This window comes from Hibiscus syriacus, unplaced genomic scaffold (genome assembly GCF_006381635.1).
Source record: "Hibiscus syriacus cultivar Baekdansim isolate YM2019G1 unplaced genomic scaffold, ASM638163v2 tig00112383_pilon, whole genome shotgun sequence".
In the NCBI taxonomy this organism is placed as follows: Eukaryota; Viridiplantae; Streptophyta; class Magnoliopsida; order Malvales; family Malvaceae; genus Hibiscus; species Hibiscus syriacus.
In genome coordinates this window covers 1,680,375-1,697,359 of record NW_024063319.1, presented here as the reverse complement: position 1 = coordinate 1,697,359, position 16,985 = coordinate 1,680,375, and the positions used below count along the sequence as shown (strand labels likewise).

Below are 16,985 nucleotides of genomic sequence, written 5' to 3'. Positions count from 1 at the left end.
TACAACTCGTCCATATTACGAGGTGCTTCCGGAATTGGTTGAAAACAACCAAATTGTCGGAGCACACGATCAGTCGAGTGCCACTCGACGGTCGCATAACAGATCAAAGGGACCATCACCATCCAAACATCTGATGGGCCCCTCAACTCAGGTGGGATCACCGTTCTCACATCATCATTAGAATATGACACCCATTCAAACAAAAACAAATATATATAATTTTTATCAAAATAATAATCTAATTATATAACTATAATCTAAAATCAATTTTTATACATTAAAATTCATACCTGTGTGCCAGCCTTCTGATCGATTAGCACCCTAATTTTTTTTAAATCATCATGTAGCTCTTGATGATTTTTCCTGTCAGTAGACCACTTATTCTAGGAAAACAATTATTATACACTGTATAAAATGATTAATATAAGAAATCAGTTTTATATTTACCTCAAGAGTATCAAAAATACGAATATATTCTTCACAACGGGACATAAAAATGGCAATCGATACCATGCCCAAGACTGTAGCAGCATGAGACATCCACCGATAGTATTACGATTGTAGTCAGTGGCTCGACACATCTCTCTATACAGGAAAGCCAAAACTGCCGAGCCCCAACTGAGTGATCCGACCACACGAAAGTCGACAAGATGTCGCAACCACATACAATGAACTTCGTTACGCTATTTGTCCAGCATCAACAACCCTCCTATCAGCTGCAGTATGCATGCTCGTGCATATATTTTAACTTCATCATCTGACACATCCTCGCTCAACTCCTGAAAATTGGTATCTAACCAATTTAACGGTATCTAACCACCTTTAAAACTTTCTGAGACACGTTCTAGATTATCCCGACATAAAGCAGTCCAGGAACCCTGCGCGATCCTCGATATCACATCTCCATCCACTGAAAGCCCCAGGTACATATAAACATCCTCAAGTGTAATCGTGCACTCTCCGCACGGAAGATGAAATGTGTGGGTCTATGGCCTCCACCGCTCTACTAAGGTAGAAATAAGGTCTGGTTCTATCTTACAGTGACCCTGATATCTACCTATGTAACCAAATCCAGCCTCTACTAAATACGACAAGACACGACTAGGTATCACTAACTTAAGGTTCCTAATAAAAGGATCTAATACAAGATCCTTCTCCTAAAATTAAATAATTCCAAAAATTAATTCTTAATCTAATAATCATGCATGAAATAAATCAACAAATTATTACTAATAATTTTAATTAAATTAAAACGTTAAAATGTTATCGTATTAGCAAAGTGTCGAGATATATGATTTCCATCCAAGCGAAGTAGACCGTCTTCCATTTTATATCTGCAAAAAAAAATTAATTAAGTAAAATATTAAATAAATTAAATACTTAAATAAATTAAATACAAAATATTAAAAATATAATAAAATATACCTTAGACAGAGATTATAAGAGTATTTGAGAGAAGTTGAGAGAAATTGAGAGAATTTGGATTGATGAAAGTGATTGAGGATGGGGGTATTTATATGGAGGGATTGGGGTGTGAATCGTCGGGGTAGGTGGGTAATTATACCTAAGGCGTGCTGTAGGGGGCGCGCCTTACTGACGCATGGCAGATTCTCAAATAAGACTACGTGGCCTAAGGCGTGCCCCAGGGGCCGCGCTATACACACGTGTATCCCATGTCAGCATAAGGCGCGCCTTACCCACGTGGCGCCAAATTAGCGTTAAGCACACTGTAAGGGAGCGCCTTTCTGCAAAGGGTGTTAGCTCGGGAAATATAGTCTAAACGGTGCCTGATCGGAAAAAAACGGTAGACGGTGATATATCAGGAAAATCGCCAATAATTTATGTTTTTTCTAGGTTTAAGTCTAACGAACGAAAAAAATACGTCTTGTCACCCACTGGTATGATAATATTTAAATTTAGATTCATCAATATATCATAAATTTGAATGTGTCTGTTGTATTTCGATCATTGTACTTCATGAGACTATTTTTTTTATTAAATTACTATAAATTTTTTATTTTAAAATATATTCTTTCAATAATTAATTGAAAATAAATGTTATTTTAATATTTAATTTTTTAGGGTTATTCGGCTAATTTAGCCGAAAGCCGGAATGGGAAACACTCTAATACAAGATTAATGCCTACTATAAATAAAATAAAGGCAAAAGGATACATGATATCCTTCACTTTTTTTAAAAAATATCAATGGGGCTCTTCACTTTTTTTCTCTCAATGCGACCCTCTAATTTAAAAAAAAAGACTTAATGTAGTCCTATTTTTCGTCATTGGCCGATGGTACTGTTATTTTGTGCTAACGTGACACGTTAAGTAGGTTAATATCCTATTGTTTTCCTCTTAATATGGCCCTGTAACTCAATAAAATAACTCAATCTGGTCCTCCTATTTTTTTCTCTTCTATTTTGGTCACTAAACATTAATAGTTTTCAATTTAATAAATAAACTTTTGAATTACTCCTATTTTAATCATCGTGATTTATTTTATTAATATTTATGTATGATGTGACATTTTTTTTATTTTCAACCAAAGATTTCTTCTTTTTCTTTCATTACCAGATTTAGTTAACCCATACTGAACTTGTAAAAAAATTGAAAAACTGGAGATGAGCTACTTGATCGGGTAATGAAAGAAAAAAAAAAGGAAACCTTTGGTTGAAAAAGAAGAAAAATGAAATGAGAGGATAAAGGAGGAGAGTGGAGATTTGGAAATATATAAAACAGAGGGAATATTGTTAATTTAATTATAATTTTCGAATATTTTTTTCTATATATTTTAAAATTTTAATATTATTTTAATCATATATTAATAAAATAAGAATAATAAATACTACATAATACATAAATATTAATAAAATAAACCATGATGCTCAAAACATAAATGATTCAAAAGTTGAGTGATAAAATTGAAAGCTTTTAAAGTTTAGTGACTAAAATAGAAGAAAGAAGATAGTTGGGTGATGAATGATATAATTTTATGATTTAAAACAACATTAACATATGGTCAAGGGTCACATTGAGTTATTTTCTTGAGTTGAAGGGTTAGATTGACAGAAAAAACAGGATGTTAACTTGCTAAACGTACCACATCAGCACAAAATAACGGTCTTGTCGATTAATGATGGAAAACGTTGGTCAAAAGACCATATTAAGTCTTTTTTTCTAAATTGGAGGGCCACATTGTTTTTTTTTTTTGAAAAGTAGAGGGCCTCAGGTACCATTTTGCCTAAAATATAAAGTAAATTGCGCATTTAATATCTAAACTATTAGTTTTAATCTGTTTTAGTATTTAAACTTTTAATTTTTTTCAAAATCATACCTAATAATTAGTTTTTATTTTATTTTAGTGTTTCGCCATTAAAAACTTAGCATGTGTTAGTACCTAAACTATCAATTTTGACCAATTTTAATACCAAAATTTTTGTTCTTTTCAAAATTGAAAGTTAAATTTTGAATGGAGTACTAAAATAAAACAACAACTAAAGTTTTTAACGGCGGGACACTAAAATGAAATAAAAACTAAACTTTATGTACGATTTTAAAAAGAGAAAATAACCTCAGTGACAAAAAATGCCTTATAATATACGAATTTAACCAATTTTTTTTGGATTTGCCAAAATGACCAACAAATTCGCAACGCGAATTCCAATCTCGCAACTCAATTTCCAAATTCGCAATGCAATTTTCCAAATTAGCAACGCGAAAGTCAAATTCGCAACATGAAAGTCAAATTCGCAACGCGAATTTGTAAATCGCAACACAAAAGTCAAATTCGCAATGCGATAGTCAAATTCGCAACGTGAAAGTCAAATGTTTTTACGCAAAACACAATATTAATTTCGCAACACAAATGTAAACAATATTATCGCAAATCATTTCTAACCTAAAACCCTAAAGCACAACTCAATCCCATTTCCATCTCTCACTCTCTACGGCGACATCCGTCCCCATCTCCGACGAAATTCGTCCCCATTTCCGACGAAATCCGTCTATCTCCATCTCTCAGAGCAACCCTCACAACTATTCACGGTGAGAAATGGAAAATCAACCACCGAGGGTTAGTTTTTTTTGAAATTTTTATATTATTATTAGATTAACCATTTCACTGAGATTGCTAAATTCATTCGGTTGCTGCCAATACTGCTAAACTAATTAGTCTTTAACCCTGTGAAGTTAGTATTTGTCTTTATTTTGTCTTTTTGTTTTGTCTTTTTGTTAAAGTAACCATAAATCGCAACACCAAATTCACAACGCGAAAATGAAAATCGCAATGCGAAACTAAAATCTCGTTGCGAATTTAAGTTTCAGAAACTTCTTTTATTATGCAAATTGAAACTTGAATGAATTGCATTACTTCAACCAAAAAACAAAGACAAATACTAACTTCACAGTGTTGATAATTTAAGTTTCAAGAATAAACTACTACTCTTTATGTTGTCCTTGAACCTGCACTAAACCTATATGTTGTCCTTTTAAATGTTTATATAAGTGCTTACTTATGGAATGTTATCTGATGCATTTTGTGAACTATGATGGAATAATGACTTGGGTGAATACCGTGCTAGTTTGAAACATATTTGACTTTGTTTTTACTATTTAATATCATGTCTGTTTATAGTGTATAATTTGTAGTTTTTGACATATCTAACTTGGTATGTTTATTATTTTTGTAGAAATTTTTTTCGGCTGCATTGACCTTAAGGAATAAATTAAGCATAGCCACTAAAATTGCGTCGACGATTACACCTATACAAAGAAAATTGTTTGAGGATACTTGCTTCAGGCCATGGCTGAAAGTTCAACATAGGGTGAAGATGCTATGTTGACACATTTGTTTCTTCAGACCATGACTAACGATCTACCCGAGGGGGTACAACGTGATGATGAGGAGATATGGTTTCATTTTCCTCCGGCATCGGCGTATATTTGTTTTGGGTGGGAGGAGTTTTTCTTAATCACTGGTCTACGCTTCGGACACAATGATGTAGGTCGGTACACTAGTCATATCGCTGCCCATCATGGTTATATCGAGTTTTTCCTGAGCTGGCAAAGTCGAAGCCGAGTATACACATTGACGACTTGAAGAGATTATTTGATAAAGATGGTTTTACTCGGATGGATGACCTTAATGTTGTCCAAGTATGCCATTTATTACTTTTGCATGCAGGTTTTTTAGGCAAAGATGGCAGACAACCAATCTCTGAGGACCTAATATTATTGGTAGAGGACCTAAATGCATGAAACCTGTTTCCGTGGGGTTCATATCTATGGAAAGCTACCTGGAAGAAGTTGTCATCTGCCTTTGAGGATCGAAAAAGTTTGCGGGGTGATGATTCTAAATACACTTTGACAGGCTTTACTTGGGCCTTTAAGGTAAGAATTTCTATATTATAATGTTTCCAAAATTATAATTAATTATTTAACAATTACTAATGTTTGTATATTATATTGTTTGTAGATTTGGATATTTGAGGCTTTCCCCAACATGCGGACATATGCGATAAAAAGATCAAATGATATTCCTAGGGCTATTACCTGGAAGAGGATCCACATGTTGGATTGGGAAGAGTTACTCCCATATACGACGATGAATGATGTAAGTTAACACACAAATAATACTATATAAACAAGTTATTACTAGTACAAGTTTAACTTTGTTTGAGCTTTTATATTGTTAGGTGGCCAACTATCCATTACAGAGGCTGACACCCACAGAGGCTGAGCTTGCCACTGATTGGTGGCAAGCTAGTAAGCGATTTTTTGATGGGACAGATGATGGGCACCCCCACCTCGAGAGCCATCACATGATCGGGCTGATTCTACAGCTTGACACCCGGAGCCATCACCTGATCGAGGCTCTTCTCCACCTCCACCATCACCTATTCCATCACATCATCAAGCCTCTTCTCCACCATCACCTCATGATAGGTGACCGACAAAGAGGCCATGATATTTCTCTCCCTGTTCTCCACCTCCACGGGATGAGTTAGGGTAATTACGTGATGAGGTTGGTGCTTTGCGTCATGAGGTCGGTACTTTACGTGAAGATAATGGTGCATGGCGTGATGAGGTTCGATCTTTACGTGGTGAGGTGGATTTTTTACGCGATGACAATGGTGCGCTACGCGGTAAGGTGTCTACCTTACGTGATAAGGTTGCCGCTCTATGCGAGATTGTTTCATTGTAGCAGAATGAGGTTAATACTCTACGCAATGAGGTTAATTTGTTTAATACTATACTAAAAATGCAAATAATTTTTTTCGGCATTATTTATTTATTTATTTACTATTTTATATATTAATTTATTTTCAGCGGCCCGATAAGGTAGATGCTTTACGTCGGGTTTTTCTTACACGACGAGGTTCATGCATCAGACGTCGTGCACGTGCCATTACGTCTCTGTTCACCCCACTAGTGCCAAGACTCCGTAAGAATAAGCCCGATGCACCTATCATCATTCAAGAGGCGCCTCCTATCGTTCAAGAGGTCCCTTTCATCATCGAAGAAGCCCCTCCCACCGTTCAAGAGGCCCCTGTCATCGTTCAAGTGGTCCCGTTCGCCGTTCAAGAGCCCGATTAACATGGCATCATATGTCGACATATTGATAAAACCCCTCCCATGCCCGATATGATGGATGCGAGTTGGCTTTCGTATGTTTTACCGGCCAATACCATTCCTCAGGAGGAGAGGGAAACACTACCGGAAACAATTATGGATAATACCCTTTGGGCTAAGACCGCAGTTGATTTTTATCTACATGAGCGGAGCAAGGGGTGTTATTCTGACCTATGCCAAATCGACGATGCATATCATTTGTTCCTTGATCGATCTTAGTGGGGTATTTTTTTAGGGGTTGAAGATAATGACTATCTCGAAGGGGTGGTAAGTCTTATATTCTTCTTATATTACATTTTGATTAATTTTTTTTAAATTTATTAATAAATTCACTAATATATGTATTTTTTTTATAAAACATCATATTGGTGCATGGGTGTCACGTCTTCTAATAATAAGGAAATTGAAGAAAATAAAAAATACTCAATGGACTATTATGCCGATGTCTTTTCACGCAGCTCACTTGAAGGATCAGAGAGATGCTTCATATAAGTTGGCTAATGGAAAAGCTAAACTTTATCTTGCGTGGTGGGAGGTCGATAAGGTTAGTATTTATTTTTTTGAATATTTTAAAGGTTTTCACAAATTTTATTTGATGTGCACAATTATTTATGATTGCAGGTGTTTATCCCTATTTTAGAACGTCGTCATTGGCTTCTCGTCGAGCTTCAGCTCCCATCCCTGAAAACAATGGTATATAACAGCATGTTGAATTACATACCATTGTCTGATTTGAGAGATATTATTACAAAGGGATGGAGCGATCATTTGGCTAAATACTTGAATGCGCTTAATTATTGGACAAATTCTGGAAACAAGAAGCCAAAGAAGTTTAAAATTACAATGATCAGAGACGAGACTGCGCCACAAAAAACGCAGGGAGCCAGAGGGGATTGTGGTCCTCTCGTATGCTTGTGCTTAGAACGTTTGACGACAGGAAGTATACAGTATCTACCTCCCACAGATAGAAATAGAGCTGCAGTAGGCTTGTGATTTCGGCATTATATGGCCAGATAGATATATGCGAGACGCTGCCTACCTGCATCCGCGTGCTGAAAGTTGTACATAAATAATTGGTAATTTGAGCAAGTGTTGTTATATGTACTCTTTAATTGGTTTGAAAATATTTGGTTAAGTACCTAGAATTCAGTAATTTGTTGTTTGTTGGTTTTAAATGTATAGAAAGTGTTGTTTGAGCAAATGTTTGGTTTCTGCAGGTTAATCCTGAAGTGAGCTGCGTGAAATGTATTTGTGCATAAACAACAGTCTGGGGTACACTTTTTTTTCTTTGTTTAATTGAATTTTATATTAAAAGTTGATTTGTTTAATTGATGAGGAAATAAGATTTATTCTTTGATTAATTGATTTGTAAAAGATGATTTGTAAAAGTTGATTTGTTTAATTTGATTTGTAAATAAGAATTATTTTTTGCTTGTTTAATTGATTTGTAAAAGTTGATTTGTTGTTTCTAAAAAATTCAAGCTCATTATGTTTGAAGGCAAAAAATACCTGTTGAAGGTACAAATTCGCAACGTAAAAGTCAAATTCGCAACGTGAAAGTCAAATTAGCAACGCGATTTTCGATTTGCGAATTTGACTTTCGCAACGCTTATTTCGCGTTGCAGATTTGACTTTCGCGTTGCGAATTTAACTTTCACGTTGATCGTAACATACAACATCAAGGTATATACAACATCAAACATATTCCAAGCTATAAATACAAGCTAAAGACACTTGTAGAAGCAAGAGAACAACTATCTAAAAAATCAAACACAAGAGAAAATCCCAACATAATAACAAGTGAACAGATCATATCAATGTTCAAACTCAAGTTGTAGATTTTGATTTCCTTTTGCTTGGCACCATATTAGATTTGGATTTTGATTTCCTTTTGCTTGGCACCATATGAGCTTTGGATTTTGATGAGCATCGGAAACATTTCGAACTTATGATTTGGGTGGTACTCAGAAGCATTTCAGACTTATTATTTTTGTTATTATTACAAGTTGTAGTCCTCAATTATCGGGATTTTTAGTTACCATTTGTTTCATTTCTCGTATACCACCCAGATCATAATCCCCAAAACGTTTCTAACGCTTTAAAGTTGACCAAAAAATATGATGGTCGAGATTTCCCTCGCGTTTAAAGTTGAAAAAAATAATGGAAATTAGGAATAATCAATGATAACATGCATATTGGCTTGGGCTAATATTTATAGTGGAGCCGAAATTTATATTGAAATTCAAACTCAAATTGAAATTTAAATTCAAACTCCAATTACATATGAAATGAATTTGAAATGCAGTGTTAAATTGAATATGGAAATTGCATAATTGATTCATACTGTTCAAGTAACAAGCTTTATGGACCATCAAGCTAAAAGATAATATTGATTAAGTTAAAAGCTGAGTTTTGAGTTGATGGGGTTGTCACGCTTGTCACATGGTTGGAATAAAGTACTCATATGGAAGAGATAGATTGTTTTGTTATACACAGCCCATCTCATCTAAATGAAAATATACATACAATATAATCAAAACAAAACATACATACATAACAAATTTATACATAACAATGTTCAAATAATGTACCCACAAAAATGAAATTAATCCGATGTAAAAGGGTTATTTATAACGAAGTCTGGAACATTATTTTTCCAAATAATTTACTCATAACAATGTTCAAATAATGTACCCACAACAATGTTTAATTGATTTGTTGTTTAATTTTCAATCTGCATTATATTGAAGGTAAAAAAGACCTGTTGAAGGTAAATTCGCAACGTGGAAGTCAAATTCGGTTTGCGATTTCGCGTTGCGAATTTGACTATCGCAACACTTATTTTGCGTTGCGAATTTGACTTTCGCGTTGCGAATTTAACTTTCGTGTTGATCGCAACATACAACATCAAGGTATATACAACATCAAACACATTCCAAGCTATAAATACAAGCTAAGGACACTTGAAGAAGCAAGAGAACAACTATCCAAGCAATCAAACACAAGAGAAAATCCCAACATGATAACAACTGAACAGATCATAGCAATGTTCAAACTCAAGTTACTAATGAATGTCTAACTGAAAATGTATGCATTCACACATAAAATACACATAATACAACGTTTGCATTTAAAAATTACCTAAGTTAATAAGTCCCAAAAGGTGAAGCCGGTTGTAATTGGGATTTTGATTTTGATTGCGATTTTGATTTCCTTTTTCTTGGTACCATATGAGCTTTGGATTTTGATGAGGATCCATTTTTTTGTAGAGGAAAAGATGATTGTGATGGCACTGGTGATCCACAAGTCAACCTTGTATGACCACTTTCCTTGCACCGACTACATGTCGATATCTTCTTCTCTTCACCCTTAGACGGTATACGATCGTGATTTTTTGGTCGGCCAAGTAGCCTGCTGTCCATGACTGGTGGCAAAACTGTTTGTAAGTCATCTGTTATGTCCCACTCAGAAGGATGTGGACATGGGTAGACAATTTTGGTATAAGTCTGTCGATATAATTCTGTAGTGTAGCAATCCATAGCGTATGCGCTTGAATCATCTTGGTTTAGATGAAGAGCAACTTTTATAACATGGCCACACGGATAACCAGATGTTTGCCATTTCTTACAACTACACGTCTTTGCATTTAGATCGACAATCCCATTTAAGTTATTATCCAATACTTCAAACAAAGTGTTTGAACATGGTTCAACTCTCCAGGACGTTGACTTCACAACACGTTTCGTTATCTTTTTTTCAGTCCATGGTGTAACACGACGTTCCAATGTTCCTGTAAATTTAAATAAATAATACTTAGTAAAATATATAATAAGTTACGAATTTAAAGAAATAATACCTACATGGGTTCTTTTCTTGTAGTACCAATGTTGAATAGAGGCTCGAAAAAACTCCATTAACATAGTAATGGGTAATTTCCGGGAATGACGACTTAGAACGTTCATTGATTCTGCACTATTAGACGTCATGAAACCATATCTTGCTCCAAGTTGATGTACTCTTGACCATCTTTCAAACTCGACATCTTCTAGTGTTTGAGCACATTGAGGCAAAACACGTCTTAAACAATTTATATGCTTATTAAAATCCACTTCCCGATAAGCTTTTACAGCCTTTCAGTATGTCCATTTGTGATTTTTTATACCAACAGACCTTGATTTTAGATTTCTGTACAAATGAACACCACAAAGTCCATGAAAAGCATATGGGAAACACCTTCTAACAGTGTTATCAATTGAGTTTACCCTATCGGATATGATTTTCAGATCGCTAATAGGACCTATACAATCCCTAAGATGCCCCGTAATGATTTACTAACCGCATCACCAATGGCGATAAACAGCAACTCAAAGTGTCTATATCTATCTGTTTTGATATGAGTTACCGACCCATGATTTTTCAGCTTTAAATTGTGACAATAAGCCGGCAGTTGGGCAAACGATGCTTCTGGAGACCCCCTCAACAATTCCAAGGCATAACATTTGGCTCTCCAAGCTTGAGAATATGAGATACTAATCTGGAACTGAGCATTCATATCAGTCATAATTTCATGTCCCCGATATACCCTTCCATTCAAAAACATTAACTCAGCCAGAAAACCACCCAACACCTTTTTGTTTACCTGTCTATGGTGAGGAAAAACTTGGGTTCTTGAACATGTATGTTTATCAATAAAAGTCCTAACTTGAAACATTTTGCAATCTTTTATCCTCTTTGCAATCATACGCCACTACGCCACGTACAATTTTTGTCAATCATACACCTTGTTTCGAAACGATTTTTGCTTGATTTGTTAACTCTTAGTTTATAGCCATCTTCCACACATTTCGTATACAAAGCTATCTTCAAGTCTTCATTTGTATCAAAACAATCATCTTTCTTGATACGAATAACTTATGTGTAACAATCAACTGATATCTTTACCAACTCTTCTTCCGGTATCTGAAGTAATTATGGCATATTCCAGTTATACTCCTGTGGCATTTTCTTCTTTTTCCTTTTTTCGAGGACTTCTTCTTCTTCTTCTTTTTCTTCTTCAAGGTTATATGAATTACAAAATGGATGTTTATTCACAGTCGTAACTTCCTCCTCATTATCATCAACAACATCTTCCTCGGCAGCGGCTGTTTCATCATCAAAATTTGGGTATTGACCAATATCAAAATCATTACATGCAGGGTCTGTTTCTTCTTCCATCACATCATCAAAATCCGAGTATTGACCAAGATCAAAGTCTGGGTATTGACCAAGATCAAATTTTGAGTATTGACTAGTACTCACAATTTTTTCTGTTGGCTCATAATCGTCTAACTGGTCAATACGAAAACCGGAATTTGGTGCTGAAAGTTGATTGGGATTTGGATTAGGAAAATGTTGTGGGTTTTGAGATTGTGTTTGATATTGTGTTTGGTATTGAAAATGTGGTGAAACAAAATTTGCTTGGTGATGAAATTGTGGTGGAACCATTAAATTTTGGGTTGAAGAACTTAGTTGATTACTACCCGCTACTGACCCAACTTCACTACTTCTAGGTTCAACAACATACAATGTAATATCATCTTCTTGCGAAACACTAATGTAAGCAATGAATCGTTAAACATCTTCATTGTCGGTTAACAAATAAACTTTACATTTTCTCAGATAAGATAGCCTAAATCCACTTAGAGGCTCTAAATTCAATTTCTTTGCAACACGTAACATTAGAGTTTCATAAGTTAACTTTTTTAATGACAGTTTTAGTTGAAGATTCATGGGTAAAGGCACATATTGTAAAACACCATAAACATTCTCCCATGACCGCCAAAACACAAATCTATCCAAACATGATCAACATTAGATGATTTCATTCTAAAAATTATAAATTAATTTACTAAACAAACGAGCTATAAACTAGATATCATCACTAACTTAGAGAAAAACATACCTTTATTAAGTTGATAGTTGATAATTTGGGAGAGAAATCATTGAAAAATTATATAGAAATAAAATTATGTAAAAAAAAATAGAGATGGGAAAGGATGTCGTTGGATATAGGAACGGATGTCGCCGTAGACAGTGATAGATGGAGATGGAATGAGTTGCGATTTAGGGATTTAGGTTACGAGTTGCTGCTGATGCGTTGTTATATACCCAAAACATTTGTGTTGCGAAACTAAAGCCTGTCGCGAAATTAAATTCGCGTTGCGAATTTGAATTTTGTGTCGCGAATTTAACTATCGCGTTGCGAATTTGACTTTCGCGTTGCGAATTTGGAAAATCGCAATGCGATTTACAGATTCGCGTTGCGAAATTGGAAACTGGTTTGCAAAATTAGAATTCGCGTTGCGAATTTGTTGGTCATTTTGGCAAATCCAAAAAAAGTTGGTTAAATTCGTATATTATAAGGTATTTTTAGTCACTGAAATTATTTTCTCTTTTAAAAATTAAAAATTTATGTACCTATAGTTTAAATAATAAACTTATAATTTAGCCTCAAATAAAATAAGGGTAAAGTATAGTAATGGTCACTGAACATTTCTGAAGCTTGCATTTAGGTCCCCAAACTTTTAAAACTTGCAATACAGTCCCCAAACATTTAATCCATTTGCAATATGGTCCCCGCACCTATGAAAATTAGGGTAAATCATATAAATGGTCATTAAACTTTTTAGGCACTTGAATTTAGGTCCCCCAACTTTTAAAACGTACAAAACATTCCTCAATTTCATTATAAATCCCAAATTTCAAAGTAATTCAATTTCATTCTAAACCCTAAATTCCAAAATAATTCAAAGTAATAGATTATCTTTAAGAACGTGATAGCGTTTTTATTTTTTTACTTTTGTGAAGAAAAAAATACACTCCCTCCTCGTAAATGTAAATTTAGTGATCTTCAATAATTTAAATATAAAAAAATGATTATGGAAGAAATTGAATAAAAAAAAATACAATCTCTCAATGAAAAAAATTAAGAATCAAAATCCCCAATTGACATCCTTATATTTTTTATTTATTTCAATTATAATTTAATTTTTTTTAATAGTTTGATGTGATTATAAGATAGTATTTATTCAAAAAAATTAATTTATTAACAATATAGATATACCCTACAAACACAATTGTTTGAATTTAAAACTTTTAAAGAAAATAACATTTTTTTACCTATATTAGAAAATTAAAAAATAGATCATGCTAGAACTAAAAGAATACGTGACCATGAAATAGAAAGTTTACGTATGTTACGAAAACATGGCACAAACCCCATCTCTTTTAAGTTGATTGTTATCATCAACTTAGGGTATATTATATTAAATTATTGATTTTTTTATTTTATTTTTGAAGTAGTCAACTTCAGTGTTTATTTTTTTATTGTGTTTTTTTATGATTTTATTAAATAATTTTTCTACAAAAAATATTCGATGTAATAAGTAAATAAATATTTAATTATCATGGTAATATTTATATTTTAATTATAATAGAAATAGTATAAAAATAAAAAATATTTATACATCATTACTATAATTAACATAACTCGTATATAAAATTTTGACTCTTTTATTTATGTAGTCTTAATATTTATATGAAAGATATAAAATATATTAACACGTATGATTAGATATAAAAACATACAAAAATAATCAGAAATATATTATTTTTAAATAAATGAATTATTATCATATATTCTTACTATTGAAAAAATTTTCATGTCTTTAAATTAATAATAAAAAATTATCATATGTTTTTAAATATAAAAAGTAAATTAATTAATAATTTAGTGACATTGGCGTCGTTTATAAAAAGACAGAAATTGAAGTATTTTAGAATTTGGGTTTTAGAATGTAATTGAATTATTTTGGAATTTAGGGTTTAGAATGAAATTGAATTACTTTAGAATTTGTGGTTTAGAATGAAATTGAGAATTGTTTTATAATTTTTAAAAGTTGGGGGACCTAAATTTAAGTACCTGAAAAGTTTAGTGACCATTTATATAATTTACCCTAATATTCATAGGTGCGGGGACCATATTGTAAACGGATTAAATGTTTGGGGACTTTATTGCAAGTTTTAAAAGTTTAGGGACCTAAATGCAAGTTTCGGAAATGTTCAGTGACTATTACTATACTTTACCCATAAAATAATAATACTAATATAATGCCAGTCTTGTCGCTTGCAAAAGCTGAGGCCCCTCCATGGCTGTAACCTTCCAAATCCAAATCCAAATCCAAATCCAAATCCTGTCGACTAATATTTCTTAATCTATAAAAATCAGAAACGCCCATTATAAGCTGCTTCCCACCGACGATCGTCGTCGTCAATGCATGCCTGTTGCCTCCCCGGAAATGGCACCTAATTTATTTACTCCTTAACCATATAGTAACCCCTTCTCTTTTCTTATTATTTTACATTTAATACTCAAGAATCTCCGTCTCATCTCACAATCTAATCTTCTTACTTTTACTTTTAATTCGCTTTTTGAGTGTGTTCACTGTGGTTTTTTGGGACTTATCCGAAGTTACAGAGGTGGGTCTTAGCTCTAACAGTGACAGGTCTGATTTACACCTTCTGTTTTCAATCATTTCCTATTTTTATTTAGCTTCCCGGATGGATTGATAGATTCTGGGTATTGGCTATAATGGAGATCTCTACCGTTTCTTCTCCACGAATGAGATCTGATCATTTAAAAAAGGAAGGATTAAAGGAAACTCATGGTGAAAATTTTGAGCTACAATCATCACATGATGCTACTGATCCTAACCACCGATTCCATTCCATGAATGCTTTGGAGATCTTAAGAGAAACCGTTAGGATCTTAAGGTACAACTGTTCTGGTTTTATGATCGTTTTAGCTTGTTAATTTACCCTTTATCTGCAGTGCTTATGTCCTCTAGTTTGATAGTCGGTCAATCCATTGTGAAAAGTCTAACCGTTAGGCTTATGTTAGCTGCCGAAACCAGTGGATTTCCATTGAGACCTTTTATCAAACAGTCGTGCCAACATTTTTCTGAGACCGCTGTTTCCTCAGTAATGTGCTTCCCTTTGTTGCTTCCATATGCCTTGTTGTCAAAGGCTGCAGTGGTTTATTGTGTGGATTGTACTTATTTGAAGGAATCGCCTGTTGTTTCGAAGTTTTTTGTGATAATTAGGAAGCTTTGGAGTTGCTTGTTTATACCTATTTATGGATGTGTACGGTAATTGTTGGTTGTGTAAGAACTTTCTTCGCTTTTCTTGTTGCGGCGTGCAATATGCTTTCTGCTATTGGGTTTTCCCCTGATTTAATTGTCTTTGCGATGATAATGATGGGGCTGGTATTCTCCATCGTTTTCGCAAATGCTACTGTTGTCTGTAATGTTGGGATTGTAATCTGTGTGTTAGAGGAGGTTTCGGAATACAGGCATTGGTTCGGGCCTTTGTTCTAATCAAGGGGCAGGCTCGGGTTGGTATGTCGATATTTCTTGGATCTACAAGTGGATTGACATTTGTGACTGGGTTGTTTGATAATAGGGTAAAGACATTGAGTTACGGAGATGGGTCTTCTAGGATCTGGGAGGGGCCTTTGCTGGTGGTAATGTATTCGTTTGTGATGCTTATTGATTCCATGATGAGTACGGTTTTCTATTTCAGTTGCAGATCGATCGCCGCAGAAACCTCAGCTGGTGAACGCCAGTCAATGGTCTGATGAATTGTTGGGCGTTCAATGGCATCATCATATGCATTGTTATGCTCTTGGCTAATATTTTATCAATTTCATTTTATGAAATGGTACTGTATTGAGTAGATTCAGTTACAGTATACGGTTCCATTCTTGGATTACCGATGCGGAGCAATTGTGTTTACGCGGAAGTCCAACAAGGATTGCTGCTTGTGATGTGCTAAATATGATTATGGTAACTCTTCAAAAGGTGCATAATTTCTTGTATTTAAATGCTTCAATCAAACTAGTGCCGTTAATTTTTACCGGAGATAGTATGTGTAAGTTAACAAATTGGTATAATTATACATTTGGTCTTCAGTACTTACATATTTTATCAATTTAGTCATAATTTTAATTTAATTTAAAATATATTCCTTTAATTTGAAGGTGCCACATATCAACAAATTTATTGTGACACATTTTCAAGTGACATGTGTCACTACATGATTGGAGAATTCTTTTTAATTAATTTTACGATAAAATACACTAATGACAACTATTGCCAAATTTCATTTTGACCATGATTTTTCGATTTAATCAATTAGACAACTCAACTATTTAATGTTTTAATTGAGCCATTATCCTTTTTAATGGAGAGGTGAAGTGACGGTTAAAAAACTTGGTATAATTGCATATTTGGTTCTCAATTTATATATATACTATAA

At 33.8% G+C, this 16,985-nt stretch overlaps 1 pseudogene; it reads left to right on the top strand.

Moving 5' to 3' along the window:
* The first annotated feature begins 14,855 nt into the window (after nt 1-14,855).
* Nucleotides 14,856-16,566, top strand: LOC120178855 (annotated as a pseudogene).
* The last annotated feature ends 419 nt before the right edge of the window (nt 16,567-16,985 follow it).